The 21,082-nt window shown below is 49.6% G+C and overlaps 1 pseudogene; it reads right to left on the bottom strand.

Annotated features, from left to right (window-relative positions):
* Positions 1-2,255: 2,255 nt before the first annotated feature.
* Positions 2,256-3,600, bottom strand: LOC127025936 (ribosomal protein S6 kinase alpha-3-like; annotated as a pseudogene).
* Positions 3,601-21,082: the final 17,482 nt, after the last annotated feature.

Raw genomic sequence — 21,082 nt, 5'->3', positions numbered from 1 at the left:
TGGGAGGGGCGGGCACATCAGATGTTTGGCATATGCCTTGTGTGGGGGCATGAAGAGGACAGTCCCCATAAGCGTTACATTTTAGGGCAGTGGGCCACACATAGCTGGTATTACTACACAGACAGCCCTGTACCAAAGCTTCCTGAATGGGGCGGGGCATGTATCATCACAATAATGGCCTTTTATCTATGTTTTTACATTGCATTTCTGTTTGGCAGTCCCAAAGTGTTGTTTTTTTTTTTTACTGGTGGTGCCCCATTCCTTTGCGCAATCCAGTCAGGTCCCCATGTGCAATTGAGGGGATGTTTTTCCCAGGCTCCCTTGAACCCTGGTTCTTGACAAGCGTTGGGGCAATGCTACCATTACTCTCGGGGTGTTTAATACACCAGGTGGTGTTTAACAGTTCAGTATATTGCAGGGAATGATCATCTGTTTTCCATTGGTCATGATGTTCAGTAATTCCCCAGGGAACATTAAAGCATGGCATTGTACCATTAAAACTCCACCCCGTGGCGTTATTAGGGGGTAGGAAGAGGTAATTACACTTTGCCTTCCATATTGAATTGGCATTTATTGCGCCAGGTGACCAGCTATAGATGGTATGAGTGTGACCTCCATCCTTTCCATCCGTTCCCAGGCCCGGCTGGAATTATTGCACTGTTGCCATGGGAGTTCAAGGGTTAGTGATATATTAGTGGTTTGCACAAAGATTGGTAGGGGCTCCTCTACTGACTTAGGGCTGGGCAGACAGGCTGTTATTGAAGTTAAGTTCACCATACGTGCAAATCCCACTATCAGTTGAGCCACCACCTTGCTGTCCAGGTTCTTGTTGTCCATGCCCGCTGTTGTTACTGCCATCAGTGGGAGTGTCCGAATAGTTTGCTTTTCCATAGTCCTGCAAGAGGACACAAATTGCACCTCGGGCCTTGGGACCGGGTCTCAGAAATTAGGAATTATCCATCGAGTACTTATGCGATGGCCTTTCCCTTTCCTATCTAAGGCCTCCCAGGCATGTAAGCCTCTGGGTTTCGCCAGGATCGTGGGTACAGTGCCAACAGAGGGCAGTTTTACCATGACGGGTTGGCCTGTATGTTCTCAATGGGAACTGGCCCTTTTGCTTGTCCGGTTTGGGAGCGTCGCCCGTTAATGGTCCCGTAGGACAAAAATGAGGTAGGTACCATCGTTTGCCTGCCAGCATATCGAATCCCAATATGTTTCCCTTATAAGGGCTCAGAGCCACCTCCACAAGTTTCGGTCTCTATCGGGGCGGGTGCACCTGCCACACAGGTTAACTAAACACTCTTCCACCCCTCCATCCAAAACAGAGGGCAAGTCTCTGAGACCGAGATAGAGATAGGGCAGGTACGTGCAGAGGCAAGAGAGGAAAAAAGCTTACTTAAGAATATAACTTTTGGTTCTTAAAACAGTTAGCAGCATACAGTGAAGAGAAAGTGCAATCAGAGAGCAGAACACCTTAGCCAAGCAGCACCTCCTGACCCTGCCCACCTTCCCCTTTAAGCAGGGTGTATGCTGCAGCCAGAGAAACCGTTGCAAAACTGCGGCTTCTGGCAACTTATTCCTGAAATGCACTAGTTTTCTTTTGGAGAACTGGAATACTGGGATGGATTCCCCAGTGCTCAAAACTCAGTAGTGTCCATTTCAACCATGGGCTTAAAAGTATACATCATAGCTGTAATTTGAAGAACTCAGTCCATAAAAACCATGATTAAACAACAAACAATAGACAAGCCAAAAAGGGGGGCAAAAAAGGAAGAAACCATACACACAGGGAGTCCAATGGCTAACCAATTCCTATCAAAATGTCCATCGCAAGTGAGTGGTGTATCGTGAGAGATCCACTGTTTACATTTCCAATACTATAAACAGTATCCTGATTTTCATAACATGACATGCAGCATCCAAACCACAGAAATGTAGAAAAGGCACAGGCAAGGAGAAACACATCTTCATAGCATTACATTCAATAGCTGTTTAACGGTGAGCCTTCTTTTAGAGCTGTCCAACAATGCTGACTAATCCAGGTGACCTGTTTAATCAGACTTAATTGTCAAAAGGATTAACAATATCTAAGTAAAACAAGGCATGTATACATTAAAGAAAACAGCACGGAACTGTACTGCTTGTGAACTGTTTACAAAAACATACAAGATGTTGGATGGCACAAAGTATATAGTGCTAATAGAAACTGTTTAAGCTAAGCGCTTAACATAAACTGTCCATCTCTACCTGTAACAAAGAATATTTTAGGGGATTAAAAAACCCATTCCTTATGAAAAATAATGCTCTGAGCAAGAGGAGAATGGCCGACTGGCTCCCAAAACTGGTGACTGATTACGAGTCAAAGCAGAGTAAGCTGCTGCTCTTGCACCCTTCACTACATGGGGAGCATCCTGCCTGTTTAGCTGGTATTGAGGCAACTGGTCACAGCAAACTATCCAGGGGTGACTGAGGACTTGGGCTGCAGTCAGTCTTTGATGTGGGTTAACATGAAGCATTTTTGAAAGAAGGTCCTTAGCTGTATCTGAAACGGTATTCCAATAACCACCGCTGAGAGACAACTTCCCGCTACCTATTCGGGCCAAAATCTCCTCTGGGGTATCATCAGGACCAGTTACAAAAGGAGGGTAGCCAGCAAGCATGGTATAAAGTAGAACACCAAGGCTCCATATGTCCCATGCAGCATCGTAACCTTGCCCTGTAAAACCTCTGGTGCAGCAAAACTTGCTGTGTAACATGGACTCCTCAGAAGGCCATTTTCTACTCGTAGTTGTTTTGCAAGGCCAAATTCACAAAGTCGAATGGATTCTGGATTACCAGATTCATCAACATAAAGAATATTGCTAGGCTTCAGCTCTCCATGAACAACCCCTTGCGCATGGAGGTACTCAACCGTTCTTGTTATTGTGAACAGAACGGCACTAGCTTCTCGTTCCGAGAAAAAAATTTGTCTATGAATTTTATCCAGCAGTTGCCCTCCTTTTGTAAGTTCTGTTACTATGTATGCGTATTTTCCATCATCATGCACATCTTTTAGGGTAATAATATTTGGATGGTGGCCATAGCGCAGTAGGATTTCAATCTCCTTTCTTGGATCTCTTTACTCTTGTCTATAATCTTTACAGCATATTCCTGTTTAAAGCTTTATGAATACATCTCTTATAGACAGAGTAAGACCCAACTCTGATATCTTCCTTCACTTCGTATCTATCAGTAAACTGAATGCTGTTCCTGTGCAACTGCTGGACAACGGAATGCACTCCAACTGTCTGCACTGCCTGGCTTTCGTCATTTGATGCAATAGCTACAGAACTAAATCCCGAACAAGTTGATGCGCATTAGCACTAGGTGGGAGACCAGGCAAATCTTCTGGAGTTTTTGCTGTAAACTCAGGGTCAAAATAAAACGTATCTTCAGGTCTGCCAGTTGCAGGTTTAAAAGGGGGATCAATTTCTCTCCTGTACAATTATTCCAATCTATTTTGGAAAAGAATGCATGCCTCTTAATTTCTTCAACTCCATCTAGGCCTGCTCCTAATCTGTTTGCTGGGTTTCTTTTGAAGAGCACTCGCAGAAGACTCATCAAAGAAGGATGTTTTCTGGTTTTAGGTCCTGGTATATTATTCCACCACTATGTACATGGTCTAAAGCAAGTGCTAATTCTGCCAGGTAAAATTTAACATCGTCTTCTGTGAACATCACCTACGTTCTCCACATGCTCCAATTGCCTTTTTAAATTTTTAGGGCTGTTTGGCAATGGGCTCTGTCTCTGGCCATATTATAGTTCCCGTTCGGATTTAGCGTCGGCCACGGATTTCTCCTCCTCCCACCTGTCGTGCTAATTCCGCATCCTTAGTTAATACCTTCTCTCTTTCATCTGGGCAGAATGATTCTCGGAATAAGATTTGGGTGTCCCCCCGGTTAGGATTGTGTCCCGTGCAGAGATTTGACAATAACTGTGCCCGTGTTTCTGCATCCTCCCTTAATCTTGGCACTGTACACCCCCATAAGGCTAAATCATTTGGGTTCCACGATGGATTAGTATAAACCGTCGATGTGGGGCATGCATAGTCACCCCTGGCCGTAAAGCGGCCAGATTAGTCAAAACATTTGAAACCATGGGGCAAAGTCCCACCCTTGCTACAGGAAGGTCTGGGGAGAGGTCGGTACAGGGGCTGTAAGGTGGGGCAGGAGTCGGGGAGGGCCTTGTCTGGTCGTCGTTCGGGCTGTAGCCTTCCTACGGCCAAAGTTACCTTACAGGTTAGTTTTCCCTCAGCCCCTTTTGCCTCCCTGGATGTTGTCTCTCCCGCACCCATTCATCCCACACATACCAATAATCCATGTGTCCCGGGAAACCGGTACTGAAGCTGGTCTCGCACAAAGGTCAGTCGATGTTGGTCAAAACTCCCTTGTGGTGGCCACTGATCTTCAATATCTCCATGGCGGGTGATGAATGGCCACCATTGTTGACATAGAACTACTGCGTCCTCCTTTAGTAGTGAATTTGCACCACAGATTTTTTCCCAGTTTTGTAATATCTCTACTAAGGGCGTCTCCTCTCTACTCCAGTTACGTTACTCATGATTTAATCTGGGTGGGACTCAACCCCCCCCTTTAAAATCTCTCAAAACCTCTAATCTGGGCAGGACTCGAACCCCCTTTTAATCAGACGTCTTCTGTTGATCAGACTGCGTACAAACTGGTGTGCGATTTATGCTGATCAGGCTACACACCTCGGGCAGGACTTGAACCCCCCCGAATTCTGTCCTTTTCCCTGTATTGAATTTAGATTTAGGGGTTTAACACTCACCACTCTAGCAATTCGGTGCGTCCCGTGTCCAAAATCCTCGGGTGAACTCACCCTCTGCTGCCAGTCAGAGGTCTGGATCCAAGAGGTTCCGAGAGTGACCTAGGGTCCCATCTGGGGTGCCAAACTGTTAAGGGGGAAGCCGCTGCCTGAGCATTCACACACCAATCAAGGAGTCGCACACACACCACCCGAGACTTTAACTGCTAGGACCGGCGTCCCTTCGCAGCGGGCAACTCCAGTGAGCCGACGGGTGCCCCTTTCGACTCCTCACACACACACACTCACCCTCGGGCGCTGCTTCTTCCCTCAGGCTCCAGCCAAGGTTCCAAAGCAGACTCTCTAATCAAGGCCTTCAAAATAAAAGCCTAATTTACTCTATCTATGGTGCCCAAATTCAGACAGCTCAAGCTGGCTGTCTCTGGAGAGGGAACCAGAACACCACATTCCCTGGGCAATTATGCCCTTACAATCTAAATTCCCACCCCCCACCATAGTCTGGCCCAATGGTAAGATTCGAGTCTGGGGTCATCTTCTCTCTCATTGGGTGCTTTTTCTCGTCTCTCAGCTGGTTCTTCCTGCTGTTTTAGGCTACTTGTTACTTGTCTCCTTTTCCTGGGCCAAACTGGCTCTGGGGCTTTCCAAATCTCTTACTCCTGCCATCAGATTATAGGTGAACGTTAAGCAACAACATTAAGCAAGTTATGAAGTCCTGCTTTATCATGAAGGACTACTTTTAAGCAGCTAAGCAAAGTCCTTAAAGCCCTACAAAACATATTAACAGCCTCTCTAATTTCTATACGTTCCTGTGCTATTACACGCCTAACAGCCTTATGCCATTATTGCCACATGCTGTTTAGGTCTCGTTTGGGTGTGGTCTGCATGGTCCCTAGCTCTGCTTTGCCACCTTCCACAACACTCGATCACTGATTGCTGATGAAATGGGAAGCTCTGGCAAGATTGAGAGAATGAGGGGAGCGTTATGTTGCTAAGCAAGCCCCGAGCCCCATGCTGGTGGGGTGTGAAAGGGCTGCCAAGGGAAGGTGAGGGCCAGCAAGAGTTTTCAGTCCTGGCACCTTCCCTGTGGGAGCACGGCAGGAGCCCCACAAAGAACTGCACAAAGCTGGCAGGGAATGGCACGGGTCCGTGGCTGGAGCAGAGACTGCGCCTTCCACTTTACCTGGGAACAACATGGCCACTGGGAAGCGGAGTGCTGGAAACTACAGCTCCCAGCATGCCCTGGAACCAACATGGCCGCCCATCAGCCCAGTACCCAGGACTAAAGCCCCTGGCATGCCATTGGGTGCTCCTTCCTCCTGTCTGACCCTGCGGGGACACACCCTTCCGGCTGGATCCCACTCCTCCACAGGCCCCATGGCCGCCTCCCGGGGCAGCCCAGTCCCAGTCCCAGAGCCTTGGTGGAGCAGGGAGGAGGAGGAGGAGAGAGGGGCAGAGGGGCAGAGAGGGGTGGGGTGGGCGGAGAGTGGCAGGAGAGGGACGGGAGCAGGAGAGAGGGACGGCAGGAAGAAAGCAGGAGCTGGTCAGGGAGTGGAGAAAGGAAACCCCTGGTGAGGAGCGGGCCCAGGGCCAGGGAGAAGGAGATGGAGGGGAAGGGGGCAGGGGGCAGCCAGGAATATAGTGATGAGCAGCAGGACAGAGGGACAGAGAGGGCAGAGGAGGACAGGAGGAAGGACAGACAGAGGGAGCGACACGGGCAGGGTGAGGGAGTGGGACGGAGGGGAGAGAGACGGAAAAGGCAGCAGGAGAGCGGAGTGGCAGAGAAATGGGAGAGGGAGCAGGACAGAAGGCACAGAGAGGGGAAAGGCTGAGAGAGAGAAAGGGAGAAGCAGGGGACAGAGCGCAGGACAGAGAGCAAGAGAATGTACGGGAAAACAATCCAGAGAGTGAGAAACACAGAGAAGGATGCGGGTGAGGAGAGGGAGGCGGCGAAGGGACAGAACAACGATGGCCTCAGGCTGAAGGCAGAGGAAGAGCGAAAAGGGACGGGGAGCTGGCGAGAGGCACAGAGAAGAAAGAGAGAAGGCGCAGCCAGCTGAGCAGGGGCTACAGGACAGGCTGCAGGACAGGGAGAAAAAAGACGACCAGCGAAGCAGGAACACAGAGATAGGAAAAAAGAGAAGGACAGGGAGCGGGAGAGAGAAAGGTGAGAAAGAAAAAATAGCCCTGGCTATAGAAGAGAGAGGGAGGAATTAGAAATAGAGACAGGGAGGTGGGCAGAGAAAGAAAAAGAACGACCAAAAATGGTGATGGGCTAAAGACAAAGAGAGGGAGGAATTAAGAAATAGGCACAGTGAGCCAAAGAGAGAGAGAGGGGGAGAAAGAACCAAACCAGCAACTATGGGCGACTGCCCCCATTTCTTGAGCACTCCCCAGGAGGCTGCATTACCAAGAGCCTCAAGGAACGTGCTGGCCTGCAAAAGCCTGCCCTGTGCCCAATCCTGCGCCCTAAATTGGTGATGATCATTGCATGCAGAGTGTTCAGGAACTGAGGGAAAACAGCCCAGCTAGGGGGAAGAAACCTTCCCAGCTATTTGTTTGTTTCTTTCTTGCTTGTTTGGTTTTTGGCTTAACACTGCCCCCCGGCTCCATCTGAAACTCCAAATGCAACCTGCAAGGAAAAAGGAAAGCAGGAGTAGCAGGTTTGGACACCTTTAAAGCTCGACCCATTCAACAGCATCGCACAAACCACTGCTCACTTCCCACTGCACACAATCCACTGCCTTGCCCGCAGGTACAGGCAGCTGCCCTGTTTCTTTGAGCACTCCCAGGAACAGCACCTGCAGGCAGCTCAGAAAAACATGCTGGCCTGCCAAAACTTGAGAACAGCTTAATTCTGGGCAATTTCTCTTCTTTTTAGGCCTGTTGAGTCCCAGGACGGGTCCATGTCCAGCAGCTGTGAAGAGATGGGCTCAGGACACGTGAGGGCTGGTGGCGCTGCTTTCTGGATCCCGTGGCAGCGATGGGCAAAGGGACAGGTGAATCAGGTCCCAGGGCTGGGGCTGCGTGCGGGGACTCAGGGTCAGCCCTGCCTGGTTTTTCCTAGCGAATCCCCAGCTGGTGCCGGCCTTGTGCTGCAGCCTTGGGCCGAGGCTCAAGGAGCCGGGCATTTCTGCAGGCACTCGCGTATGTTGAAGAGTCATGTAAACTCAAATGCATTTGAAATATACAGGCTTTGCCCTTGCTCCTGATTTGTGTGGGAGCTAATTCTCAGCAGCTCATAAACCGTCTGCTGTGCTTTACCAGTTTAAAATAGTCTGTCACTTGAAATGTCTTCTTTAGTGCCTACACAGAGCAAGAAACCTCCAGTAGCAAGGGCATGCTGACCTTGGGCAGCTTCAGAGCATCGGATACTTGTAAATAGGTGACAAACCCAGTCCGTGGTAGCAGTGTGTATGTCAAAGTCCACCTGACTCTCCCACACTTACTCAGCACGTCACACGTTTTTGTGGGTAAGGCTGGATGATAAGTTTGTGGTACCCTGCAATCGCAAACACCTACTTGGTTGTTGCTGTTCTGTTGATTATTGCTAAAAGATTGCTTGTTGCTCTAACGATTGATTGCTGCTCTTCTTGAGTGTTGCCATCCTATTGATTGATACTCTATGACTGATTGCTGATAGAAATGGGAAGCAGGTCCATGCCCTGTAGCTCCCCAGGACTCCTCCGAGGAACGTCCAGAGTGTTTTGGCCTCCCCTGGAGACAGCTGAATTGCGCAGGTAGCCATCCCAGACTTTTGCAAGGTAGCTACGCAAGGTGTTTTGTGTGTGTTGGAGTCAGGTCCGTGCCCTGTATCTCTCTGGGACTCCTCCGAGGCATCTGCGGGAGCATTTGGGCTTTCTCTGGAGACAGGTGAATTCCAAAGGATCAGCCGCAGACTCCTCCAAGATAGCTAGTCGAGGAGTTTTGTCCATGTTGTAGGCAAGTCCATTCGTGTTAGCTCTCCAGGAATTTTCCCATTCATCTCCAGGAGTGTGTTGGTATCTTGTGGAGACAGCTGAAATCCCGGGTGGCAGCCCAGTCCTCCACCTGGGCGCTTTGTCAATGTTAGAGGTAGGGCCATGCCTGGTAGCTCCTCTGGACCTCTCCAAGACAGCTGAATGATCGCGAGGGAAGCCTTTCTGTGTCTCCCTGAGATAGCGTGGGGGAAGCCTTTCTCTGTCGTACCGAGCCAGCTCAGGGAAAGCCTTTCTGTGTCCTGCTGAGGCAGCGCAGGGTAAGGGTTCCTGCGACGTACCGAGGTAGGAGAGGGGAAGCCTTTCTGTGTCGTAATGAGTGAGCACAGGGAAAGCCTTTCTGAGTCTTAACCGGCAGTGTGCGGGAAGCGTTTTCTCTGTGGTAGGGAGGCAGCGCAGGGGGAAGGGGCTCTGTGCTTGCTCTGCCACCTCATCCTCACTTCACCTACCCCCTCAGCCTTGCCAGAGCCAGGTCCAATATGGACACCCTCCACCTCGGGCTCCCACACACAAGTGGCCAGGACTGAAAGCTGTTGGTGGCCCTCACCTTCCCTTGGCAGCGCCTTCACAGCACCACCAACACCGGGGCTCTGCGCTTGCAGGGGTCCGTTTTGGACCCCTGCCTGTACAGACTGGTCCCTGTCCCTGTGCAAAGTGAATCCCCTGGCCACCTCCAAGTATAGACTGAGCCCCGTCCCAGTACTTTTTGGACCCCCTGGCCACTTCCCAGTACAGAGTGAGCCCGTCCCAGTACAAACTGGATTCCCTGGCTCCATTCCATGTATAGTCATTGCCCAGTCCCAGTAAAAAGTGGATCTCCTGGTTGTGTCCCAGTAGAGACTGGCCCATGTCCCTGTACAAATGGACCCCCTGGCCCCTTCCCAGTACAGACGGAGCCGTGTCCCAGTACAGACTGGATCCCCTGGCTCCATTCCCAGTACAGTCTTTTAGTCTAATTAGTCACTTTTAACACTAATAAACGTGTCACCCTAAAGAGGGTGACCTTCTTCCAGAGGGCCAATGACCTTCACTCAGGTTTCAGCACACATCCTGGGAGACAAGCCAGGGCTTCTTTACTCCTTCCAGATGCTCATCAGACACGGACTGAGGTTTGTGAACATTCCCGCGCTGCTGCCCAGCTGCACAGAGGCTTTTCTCCACTGACATAGCGCTTGACCTCGTCTGGTGTGGAAGTTTTGGTCTCGTGCCCTTCCCACTGACAAGTGCGGACCATCTTGTGTGCTCAATAGCTGTTATTTTGTGATTCTGTGATGTTTCTGAGGAAGGTCTCTTAGCTCTGCTGTAGGAGATGGGTACCATTCAAATCAAGTAGAGGTGTTTCAGATGCGCTGTTTTCCTCAGGGACACTTCTGGCAGGGGTAGAAAGAGAACATGGTTGTCCTGACCCACTAGATTGTGTGTTCCCTGTTCTGCCTTTTCCTCTGAGGAGGATGAGGTGATGAAGGAAGAGACGTGTTTTTTCAACATCGATGGTTAGCAGAGAGGCTGCCAGTGTCCTTCTCTTGCATTTGCCTTGTCACCACTGACTCAATCGTTTGTTGATTGAATCGTTCGTTCCTCAAACGAAGAGGAAGTGTTTGTTCTTCTTCATGGTGAGACCCAGTGGTCTGACATCTTCTGCGTGACATAGCGTTTTAGGAATCCTTCCCAAGCAGGGCAGCAGAGGTTGCAGAGCACATGGCATCAGAGGGCTGACAGAGACAGCCGATGTCCATCTTCTGTTGGGGTATATTTTTTCCTTCTTTACTTCACAGAAGTCATGTTCCCACACATTCTTTGGATCTAGTTTACCCTGCTGAATCATCAGGTGTAGTCATGACTTTTAAAGCTCCGCCAACCCCAACACGTGTCATTCCTCATGCTTTTGCTTTCCAGAGCTGCAGTCGCAAGAGCCTGGTGACAGTGGAATAGAGGCGAATGTGGCATGTCAGACAGATGCGCCTCCTGAAAGACCCCCGCTTTGCTCTCCAGCGTGGCAGAGCCAGGAGGAGCCCTGGCAAGCAAGCAGAAGCAGGAGAGGTATGAGGCAAAGGCAGGCTCACAAACCCTGTTGCAAAGGCATCCCGTGCGTGAAATCCTTTCTGATGCAAAACCAGGGTAGACACGTACAGGAACTGCTCCGCATTCTGCTGTGACGTTAACTGCAAAATGAGCAAAGGTGCTTCTCTTTGGGCATTGGTTGTGCCTTTTCAACTCCAAATGACAATGCTTAGGAATTCTGTGCCCTATAGAAGTAGAATGCAGCGGGAGAGGGGTTGGGAAGGGGTCTGAGAGCAGCGGTGGAGTCCAGGTGAACAGCAAACCCCACGTATCTTTCATGGAAGCAGTCACGCTCTGGTCACCTTGTGCGGCTAGATGTCTGAGCAAGAGGACAAACCTGACAGCAATTTTCCTTCTGTACCTGGTGGGGTTGCAAGTCAAGCAGTTCGCTCGGCCGTTTTCATCACGGTGACATCCTAAATGGATACTTGCAAGGCCCTGAACTACAAAAAAGGCATCCTCCTACCTGATAAGCTAAGTAGCGGTGCACATGGATTTGTGATTTCCAGGGAATGATAAGAGCAATATGCAATTAGTAGTCAACAGAGAAGGCAAGGCTGCTTCTTGATAATGATATTTATTTATAATAATACAATTTTGTTTACATTAAAAAAATTGTCACCACTATAGTAATAATTATCCACCTTTATACTAACAATGATTCAATGTTCATCAACCTTATCCATTTCTTTCTTCAGTCTTTACTTATACCAACCAGGATATCAAACATGAATGCTGAAAAGTGCGGAAAATCCTGGACAACCTTCAGGTTGTCCCAAGGCTAGCCGTCATCTTTCTCTGCAAGCCCAATAAAGCAATGTGTCATTAGACTAGTGCATGCTAAGGCAGCAGGAGAGGATTAGTTTGGCCCGTCACAGTGCCTTACAGCAAAAAGAAGACTGGTACGCCAAGGAAAGAGTTTCCCTGTAGTCTGTGGGAGTTTTGCTACTCTCTAGTTGAAGATGAGCGTGCTTTCAAACCCTTCTTCAGAGGAACATGGTTTGGGTTTTTTTCCTACAGAGAGACAGGAGGGACCGATTAATGCAAATACTGATGTCCGTGATTTGGTGTGGATTGATGAGTTGCCCATTGTGGTCACTCTTCTAAAGCCAGGTCAAAGACGAACCAGCAAGAGGCTGAATCTTTACATGCAGCGTTGTCTTGGCAGGCACCTTGCTAACAGCAGCAGACGCAAACGCTGCAGAAAGAGGAGGACCCCTGGGAGAAAGCTGCAGCTGGGCCATTTGCTCAGCATTTCTTGGCTGAGCTTGTTGACTCAGTGTGGAGCAATGTTTGTGAGAGTGACTATGCCTCTGACCTAGTTAGGAGAGGTTTCTAGATTTTTCTTTCCTCTTCTTATATGTGAACACAGCAAAGTAACAGGCACAATAACCAGAAAGCACAACTGACAGCCTTGTGTCTTAATTTGATGAACTAAAAGGAAACTTAATGTACTGATTTGTTTACGTTTGTGGCAGGGCAGAGTGGTTTTGTTTTCAACCAATGCTAGATGAAAGTATCCGGATTCTTTTCTGAAAAGTGAAGATCATTCAGTTAGAGGCAGAGCCTGTTTGGAAGTTTTAGTAGTTTGGGGACAGAGGGCAGTTGGGGGCTGGGGCCCTTGGGGGAGGGGGCTGTTTCTGCCCCATGCCCTTGGCCTGGTGCTCACAGCTGGGAACGGGCTTTCCCAAATCCTGGTGGAAGGAGCCACATGTGGCCACTGCTGGCACAGCCTCAGGGTCTGCTGCCAACCTGCCTTCAGATGAGACTCTTCTCAGCTGGACATTGCCCAGGATCAACTTTGAGTGTTGCTGTTCTCCTTCAGGGAGCATGGTACACACCAAGCACACCAGAGCTGTTCCTGTGCCAGGAGAAGACTTCAGGCACTGCTGGGGCTGATGGTGACAGTTCCCACCAGCTGTGCAGCTCAGGAAGATGCCACAGAGGAGGCACTGACTGGATGTCAATTCTTTTGCAGGAACGGGATTTCACAGGAGAAGGGAGGCAGGACAAGAGGGCCCATGAGGTCCAAAAGTGCATCAGACAGCTGGCGCAGTCACAATAAGAGCAGAGGGAAAAGCGAAAGAGAGGCAGGTGAGCTGGCTAGGACAGCGCTTTCAAGGTGACATCTGCCAGAGCAACAGAAAGACAGACAGGAGCACTGGAGGTGGTGGGGAGGGTAAGAAAGGTGCCTGGGTGAGGGGAGAGCATGGGGAGATGGGAGACAGTGAAGGACATGGAGGTGAAAACCACAGGGTGTTGTCAGTGAAGACAGTCCTGCTGTACAAGTGCTTGTGATGTCACTGGAGGCTGAGTAGGTGTTAGGGCAGGAGAAGGAGCTTGGCTTTTACATGTCCTTGTGATATCACATATCCCTGAGTAGGGGATAGGGCTGGAGCAGGAACCCTGCATGTGCAGCTGGTTATGGTGTCACAGGTGCCTGAGAAGGAAATAGGGCAGGAGCAGGCCCCTGATTTGTGCAGGTGCCTGTGATGTCAGTGATGAGTGATGAGGTGTTAGGGCAGGAGGAGGCCCGTGGCTTGTGCAGCTGCTAGTGATGTAATGTTGGCAAGTCATTGCTAGGGCAGGAGGCCGTCCCTGGTTTGTGCAGGGGCATATGTTGTCAGTGGTGGAGCAGTAGGTGATAGGGCAGGAGTGCGCAGGTGGCTTGTGCAGGTGCTTGTGAGGTCAGTGTTGGCTGTGTAGCAGTTAGGGCAGGAAGCTGGAGGTGGCTTGTGGAGGTGTTTGTGATGTCCCTGGTGGGTGAGTAGGTGATAGGGCAGGAGCAGGGCCCTGGCTTGTGCAGGTGCCTGCGATGTCAGTGCTGAGTGCTGAGGTGGTTGGGCAGAAGCAGGCCGCAGGCTTGCGAAGGTGCTTTTGAGGTGAGTGTTTTGTGAGGATGTGAGTGGGACTGAAAGGAGAGGTGGCTTGTGGAGGTGCTTGTGTTGTGGTATTTCCGTGCAGATGTGCTAGGGCAGGAGGAGGCCCGTGGCTTGTGCGGGTGCTTGTGAGGTCGCAGGTGGTTGAGGAGGTGTGAGGCCAGTGGCCAGCCCCTGGCTTGTGCAGGTGCTTGTGAGGTGCTAGGTGCGTGAGGAAGTGCTAGGGCAGGAGGTGGCTTGGGCTGAAGGAGGTGCTTGTGATGTCCCATGCTGGCAAGGAGATGGTAGTTTAGGAGCAGGCCCCTGCCCTGTGCAGCTGCTTGTGTTGTCATTGGTGGCAGAGTAGTGGATAGGGCAAGAGGTTGCAGGTGGGTTGTGCAGGTGCTTGTGATGTGGGAGGTGTTAGGGCAGGGGCCAGCCTCTGGCTTGTGCAGCTGTTTGTGAGGTTATGCCAAAAAAGGCATTGAGTCACTCATCCCCGTCTGTCTCTGCTGCTATGAGACCCACCTCTCCATTCTGCAGCCACTCCCGTGTGCCTTTTCTAGCCTTTTACTGCAGACACAGTGGGTGAACCTCTTCATTTTGCTCTTCATGTTGCTTGCAGCCCCCATCAGCTCCAGGTTGATGAGCTTTCGCTTTCCTGAAAACATGCCTGTATACTGAGGTCATATTTCTTAATTTCTCCTTCATAGCCTGTCCTTGCTTCCACATCCTGATCGTTGTGTTGTGCCTCCCGCCTGTGACCCATCCCTGCACCAGTGCAGCCCCACTGCCCAACACATGCCCCATGCTCCCCCTCATCAGACACTGCACAGTGTCTGTCCCCTTGGAGAAGTCAGTCTCTAATCCAACAGAGCTGTGTTTGTGCAAAGTGTTTTCATTGCAGTATCCAGCTCTTCTGTACTTAAGTGCTCTGTCAGGATGGCTGCTTAGTGTGCACTTCTAGCGACCTTCACTTTAATTGTCTTAATTGCTTGCAGATCGTTTAGATGATTCCAGTAGTGCCTGCTAGCTCTGATGAAAACAGGTTTCTGTCCACCAGTATTAAGTTTCTTCATCTCACTTCTTTGCATAAGTAAAATAAATATTTAGATGCATGCTGAGGTATCCTGAAGCACAGGATGGGATGGTAGCTCAGTTCTTACTGCCTTGGGGGACTTGGGGCCAGTTGTTGCTCTCTCCAGGTCCCTGACTTGTGATACTGGGCTCCAGCACTTGCCAGCATGGGTAAACCTGAAGAAGGGTGCTGGTTCCAGCTGGCAGCCGGCAGGGCACCAGCAGGAATCCTTGCCTCAAAGAGCAATTGCTCGCTGGCCCACGAGTGCTTGCTGTCTGATCAGAGCTCAGGGATGTGTCCACTCTGCTACCCAGGTGGGGAAATGGAGGAACAGAGAAGGGCCAGGACCTACTTGTGTCGCGCAGAGGTGCAGTGGCAGGGCTTGAGTGCATCCCCCTCCTCCTGGGGGTTTGGCTGCCTGGTTCAGGGTCAACTTAGGTATGGTGCAGGCATTGGGCTTTGAAGAGAGCTGTTGGAGGAGGTGCTGCTAAGAAGCTCGGTGGGGACTCCCCCTGCCTTTGATTGGATTTGGCTTTTGAGCTGCAGGTCTCACCGGGTCTGTCCTACCAGCCTTACTAGGATATGTGGGACTGCATCCTTGTTGGTGAGGCTACCGCCTCTGCTGTGTAGTTACCCTCGCTCGGCTCCGGCTCCCCTTTCCTCATGGAGCAGCCACCCTTGCTGCTCCTGACACCGAGGAGGGTTTGGGAGAGAGCCAGCCTTCCTCACTCCTGCTTTAGCCACCAAGGCAAATCCTCTAGCAGCAAAGAGAGAACCCAGGAGTCCTGGATCCCAGTGCTTTTATCTGTGCACCTTACCTCATCCCATGAAACAGCCTGTGCCTTCACATCACAGGGTCAGCCACAGCGGAGCATACTGGGTGGGCAATCCTGGTGCTCCGAGGGACTGGGCTGAGCAGGCACTGCAGCATAGAGAAGTGCTAACCTGATGATGGTGGAGGTCCTTTCACAGTCAAAGTCTCCCTGGAGGAAGACAAGGGTTCCCAGACACTTAGCTTAGCAGAGGGGGACAGGAGCAGGATGCTTGGATGGGTCTTGCTGGGAACTGCCTTGCACTGTGTCCTTGCATACGTGGTGGCACGGGGAGAGGCTGAATGTGGTCTGGAGAGTGTAGGCTGCTCTGCAGGTGTTTCTGGAAATCAGATGTCTGTGGCTTTTCATCAGTTCAGAAAGCAGAGCAGAGCTTCACGAAGCTTGTTGGCTTCTGAGAAGTCTCACAGAATTTCAGAATGGTTGAGGTTGGAAGGGACCTCCAGAGCCATCTGGTCCAACCCCTTGCTCATGTAGGGTCCCCTAGAGTGCATAGGACCACGTCCAGATGGCTTTTGAATATGCCAAGGATGGAGACTCCACAACTTTTCAGGGCACCCTGTGCCAGGGCTCAGTCACCCCCACAGTGAGAAAGTGTTTCCTGATGTTCAAACGTAACCTCCTGTGTTTGAGTTTGTGCCCGTTGCCTCTTGTCCTGTCATTGGCACGCTGAGAAGAGCCTGGCTCCATCTTCTTTACACCCTCTCTGTCCTTGGAGATCTCCAACACCCATGTGGACAAGGCCATGATCCTGGCTGGACCCACTTTGAGCTGGAGGTTGGACAAGAGACCTCCCCAGAGGCCCTTCCAACCTTCATTTTCCTGTGATTTTTATGGTGAAGCCTAAGGACTGTACCTTAAGGGTACCTCCTCAGAGACCAATGAGGGACCAAGCTACCACTCACCCAACAGCTGCAGCACTGAGTAAAGAATACAATTATGGGCATTTGCCCAGGTTGCCCTTTAGTCAGAGCATACTTCTTTTTAAGAGTCTTTGATTACTGCAAACACTCCAGTCCAAGGCACTCAGCAGGTGGCTATGGCACCCTGAGATAAGTGGTCTAAAATAAACCAGGTAAAATAATGAGGGGATAATAATATGGTTTGAGTTCAATAAACATTAAGTGTGACTAATGGGTTTACATTTAAAAACATTTCTGGGCTACGCATTAGTAATGGTTCGAGTTGCATTGTTCTCCCACTGCTGTAGGTGGTCTCCAAAGAATACTGTTAATAGATGCCTCCTGCATTTGTTAACCCAGCACTCAGCAGGAGAAAAAAGTCTTGTAGCTCCACAAAATAGAACTGTTAAAGGGAGAAGAGAGAGGGGGGAGGCCTCAGGGAGGCAAGATTACCCTGCAGAGAGAGCTACAGCCCTTCTCAGAGGCTGACTCACTAATTTAATAGGAGTCTCTCCTCAATATTTATTTTTTTTCCCAGTCTGTCTCTATTGGTCCAAATCAAAACTAGCAATTAGCAGCTGGGTGATAAGTGCTGTGCATGCTCAGGTGGGACAGTCATTACCCAGCAAGCTTATGATTTAAGAATAGTCTAACGTATTTCCTTAACTTGTGGTGAGGAGAAGTGGAGCTGGGATTGTCTGTTCCTGAGGAGCTGGTCTCCTGCGATTACTCCTCCAGCACGACTGCTAGCCCGCTAGCGACGGGGAATTGCAAGAAAGCCAGAACTGAAATTTGCTGGAGCTACTCATGCTGTTTCTGGTGGGCAGTAAACCTTTAGACATCTGATTTCAGAATATAGCCACAAGAAAAATGGGAGACCGTGTTCCCTCTTACCCTCCTTTTCTCCATATAGGCTTCCTGTCTTCATCCTGCCCTTGAACAGAGCCTGTCCCTTCTCAGCTTCCTTGCTTTGACTGCGGGTCACACAGAAGCAAATAGACCTGTCCTAACATCAGGGAGGAACTCATCCTTCAGACCTGGCAACTACCCAAGGATTTTTGGATCATAATTCCTGCAGCAATCCTTGCAGCTTATTTAGTTGGCTCACCTGAAGCATCTAATACATAAAAGATTATGAGGTTAGTTTTTTTCCAAGTACTGGCATTATGAAGCGGACATAGTAAACATAGAGTGGGGTAGGTCCCTTTTTTGGGCATCCTCCCTCCTTTCTAGGTCGTTACAGAAAACCCAGAAGTCATAAGCAAAGGGGCTTTGTGGAGTTAGCTTTTCTTGTCAACAACAACAACTATATTTGAGTGTATTTACACTGAGTAGCAAGATGGGTAGCTGTGCCTTGCACCAGCAGTAAAGCATTTACTCTACAGCCCCTGACCATGTCCCCTTTTCAATTCAAAAGTATTGTCTTTCTGACTAAGCTGCTCCGGTCTGAAAGAGAAGGAATGACTAGGAAGCAGTGACTGTGAATGTGCTGTTGTATTACCCGGCACATTAGGTCTAGCCTACACCACCTTTCAGAGCGCGGACAAAAGTTGGCTATTAAGTCGAAAGTTGCCTAGACACTGGCTGTTCCTCAGAAAAAAGTAGTTAAATAAAGGAAATCTACAGTAAAAACACTAAAAGAAGAAAGTGGCTTTTGGTTGATAGAAAGATGGAAAAGAAACTCTGCGTGAGTGGAAGTGGATATGTATGGAAAGCAAAACAATAGTCCAGATGACAAGAAGAATTGAAGCCAGTGAAATGGTCAAGGCAATAGGGGTTCAAGAGGAATGGAGGGGAAAGAACTTCATGAGAGGTTGTCGCAGGAAGACTAGACAGCAATATATTTCAAAAGTCAATCTTCTTTAATGATATCAACATAGAACGGTCCAAGTGAACAGGAATGTTATGTTGTATTGAGATACAACAGCCAGATTGGACAGGAATATCAGGTCGTAAACACTGCGATAAACACAACTTAGTTACAGGTTCAGGGTGTCAGCTGGGAACTATCACTACACACACTATAACCAAATGTAAGCTTAAAATGATGACTCAAAATGCGCACTCACTCACCGGTAAGGCGAGGCACTCAACCCCGGGGAGTTTCCTTAGATGGCATCCCGATGGAAGGGGAGAGTCTCTGACTGCAGACCCGCTGCTCGAGGAAGACGGGCTCAAAGGGCTCTTCCGGCGGGCTCCATTTATACCCGAAGTCGGATCGGGGCTCGTGGTCATATATGGTCAGCGGTCTGGAAACTTTCACTGTCTACGTGACTCCAGTCATCACATGGCTGGCCGCTCGACCCCACAAACCGCGGCTTCTAGTTTTAAGTCTTTCCTTTCAGCAGTTGAGAAGTTTTGCTCTTTATCGGGGCGGGTGCACCTGCCACACTCCACCCGTGACCACAGTCACGATCCGACTGGTTTCTTTGGAGTGGTGGTACAGTCACCTCTTGCCTCCAAAGTTAAAAGGGAGCGCAGTTTCGGTGAGAATTGATGCTCATCATGAATCATCATTTCTTTGGCTTTTTACAATTCTAACGGAACATCTGCTATTTGGGTTAGTTCTAAAGGAGCATACGTAACAACGGATACGAACCACGTTATCATATGTTTAACACAACTTAATACAATACAAATGGCAATAATTATGATTATAACCACTATCAAGGATTGTAAAAGACTGGTTAACCATCCCGACAGGGAAAACCCGAACACACTGGAAATCTTTCCCACCAGTTGATGTTTAATGGGCAGCAATTGCCTCTGAGTCCTTTGCTACTTTCTTCATTTTGTCGATTTGGGTTCGGAGGGGTATGGATACATTTGGGATATAAACGCAGCAGTCATCTACTCATCAATTTAGCACTCCATACTAAAGGTGTTCCTTTAGCAGCATCAGGTCTACTCCCGCTCGGTGCTGGGCGGTCATTTTGCTGGTGTGTTGTAATTGTTCATTCAAGAGTTCTAAGCTGTCAGATGTAGAATTGGCTCAAATAGATACTTGCATCAATAGGTCATAAATGGCTTGTGGGTTTTTGAGGGAGGCAGTCCCCATTCCGAACATGGCCTCCAGCCACTATCCCAGTCGCGTTTTTGCTCTTTGCCACGTTCCCTTCTTTAGCGGTTGTATCTCCCGGGGCTGCGATCCCACCACTTAGGGGCTATAGGCCCTTCTCGGTAAATGGGACAAAGGGAAGGCAGGGCTACTGTGCAGGCCATCCCGGGAACAGTTGGGTGTAGCCGGGAATACAGACAGCCACTGGAGTATGCCGACTCTAGATCGGGAGGGCGGGCACATCAGATGTTTGGCATATGCCTTGTGTGGGGGCATGAAGAGGACAGTCCCATAAGCGTTACATTTTAGGGCAGTGGGCCACACATAGCTGGTATTACTACACAGACAGCCCTGTACCAAAGCTTCCTGAATGGGGCGGGGCATGTATCATCACAATAATGGCCTTTTATCTATGTTTTTACATTGCATTTCTGTTTGGCAGTCCCAAAGTGTGTGTTTTTTTTTTACTGGTGGTGCCCCATTCCTTTGCGCAATCCAGTCAGGTCCCCATGTGCAATTGAGGGGATGTTTTTCCCAGGCTCCCTTGAACCCTGGTTCTTGACAAGCGTTGGGGCAATTGCTACCATTACTCTCGGGGTGTTTAATACACCAGGTGGCGTTTAACAGTTCAGTATATTGCAGGGAATGATCATCTGTTTTCCATTGGTCATGATGTTCAGTAATTCCCCAGGGAACATTAAAGCATGGCATTGTACATTAAAACTCCACCCCGTGGCGTTATTAGGGGTAGGAAGAGGTAATTACACCCATATTGAATTGGCATTTATTGCGCCAGGTGACCAGCTATAGATGGTATGAGTGTGACCTCCATCCTTTCCATCCGTTCCCCAGGCCCGGCTGGAATTATTGCACTGTTGCCATGGAGTTCAAGGGTTAGTGATATATTAGTGGTTTGCACAAAGATTGGTAGGGGCTCCTCTACTGACTTAGGGCTGGGCAGACAGGCTGTTATTGAAGTTAAGTTCACCATACATGCAAATCCCTATCAGTTGAGCCACCTTGCTGTCCAGGTTCTTGTTGTCCATGCCCGCTGTTGTTACTGCCATCAGTGGGAGTGTCCGAATAGTTTGCTTTTCCATAGTCCTGCAAGAGGACACAAATTGCACCTCGGGCCTTGGACCGGGTCTCAGAAATTAGGAATTATCCATCGAGTACTTATGCGATGGCCTTTCCCTTTCCTATCTAAGGCCTCCCAGGCATGTAAGCCTCTGGGTTTCGCCAGGATCGGGGTACAGTGCCAACAGAGGGCAGTTTTACCATGACGGGTTGGCCTGTATGTTCTCAATGGGAACTGGCCCTTTTGATTGTCCGGTTTGGGAGCGTCGCCCGTTAATGGTCCCGTAGGACAAAAATGAGGTAGGTACCATCGTTTGCCTGCCAGCATATCGAATCCCAATATGTTTCCCTTATAAGGGCTCAGAGCCACCTCCACAAGTTTCGGTCTCTATCGGGCAGGTGCACCAGCCACACAGGTTA

This window comes from Gymnogyps californianus, chromosome 26 (assembly GCF_018139145.2).
Source record: "Gymnogyps californianus isolate 813 chromosome 26, ASM1813914v2, whole genome shotgun sequence".
NCBI lineage: Eukaryota > Metazoa > Chordata > Aves > Accipitriformes > Cathartidae > Gymnogyps > Gymnogyps californianus.
Note: the sequence above shows the minus strand (reverse complement) of the source record. Positions and strands in the feature narration are given on the sequence as shown.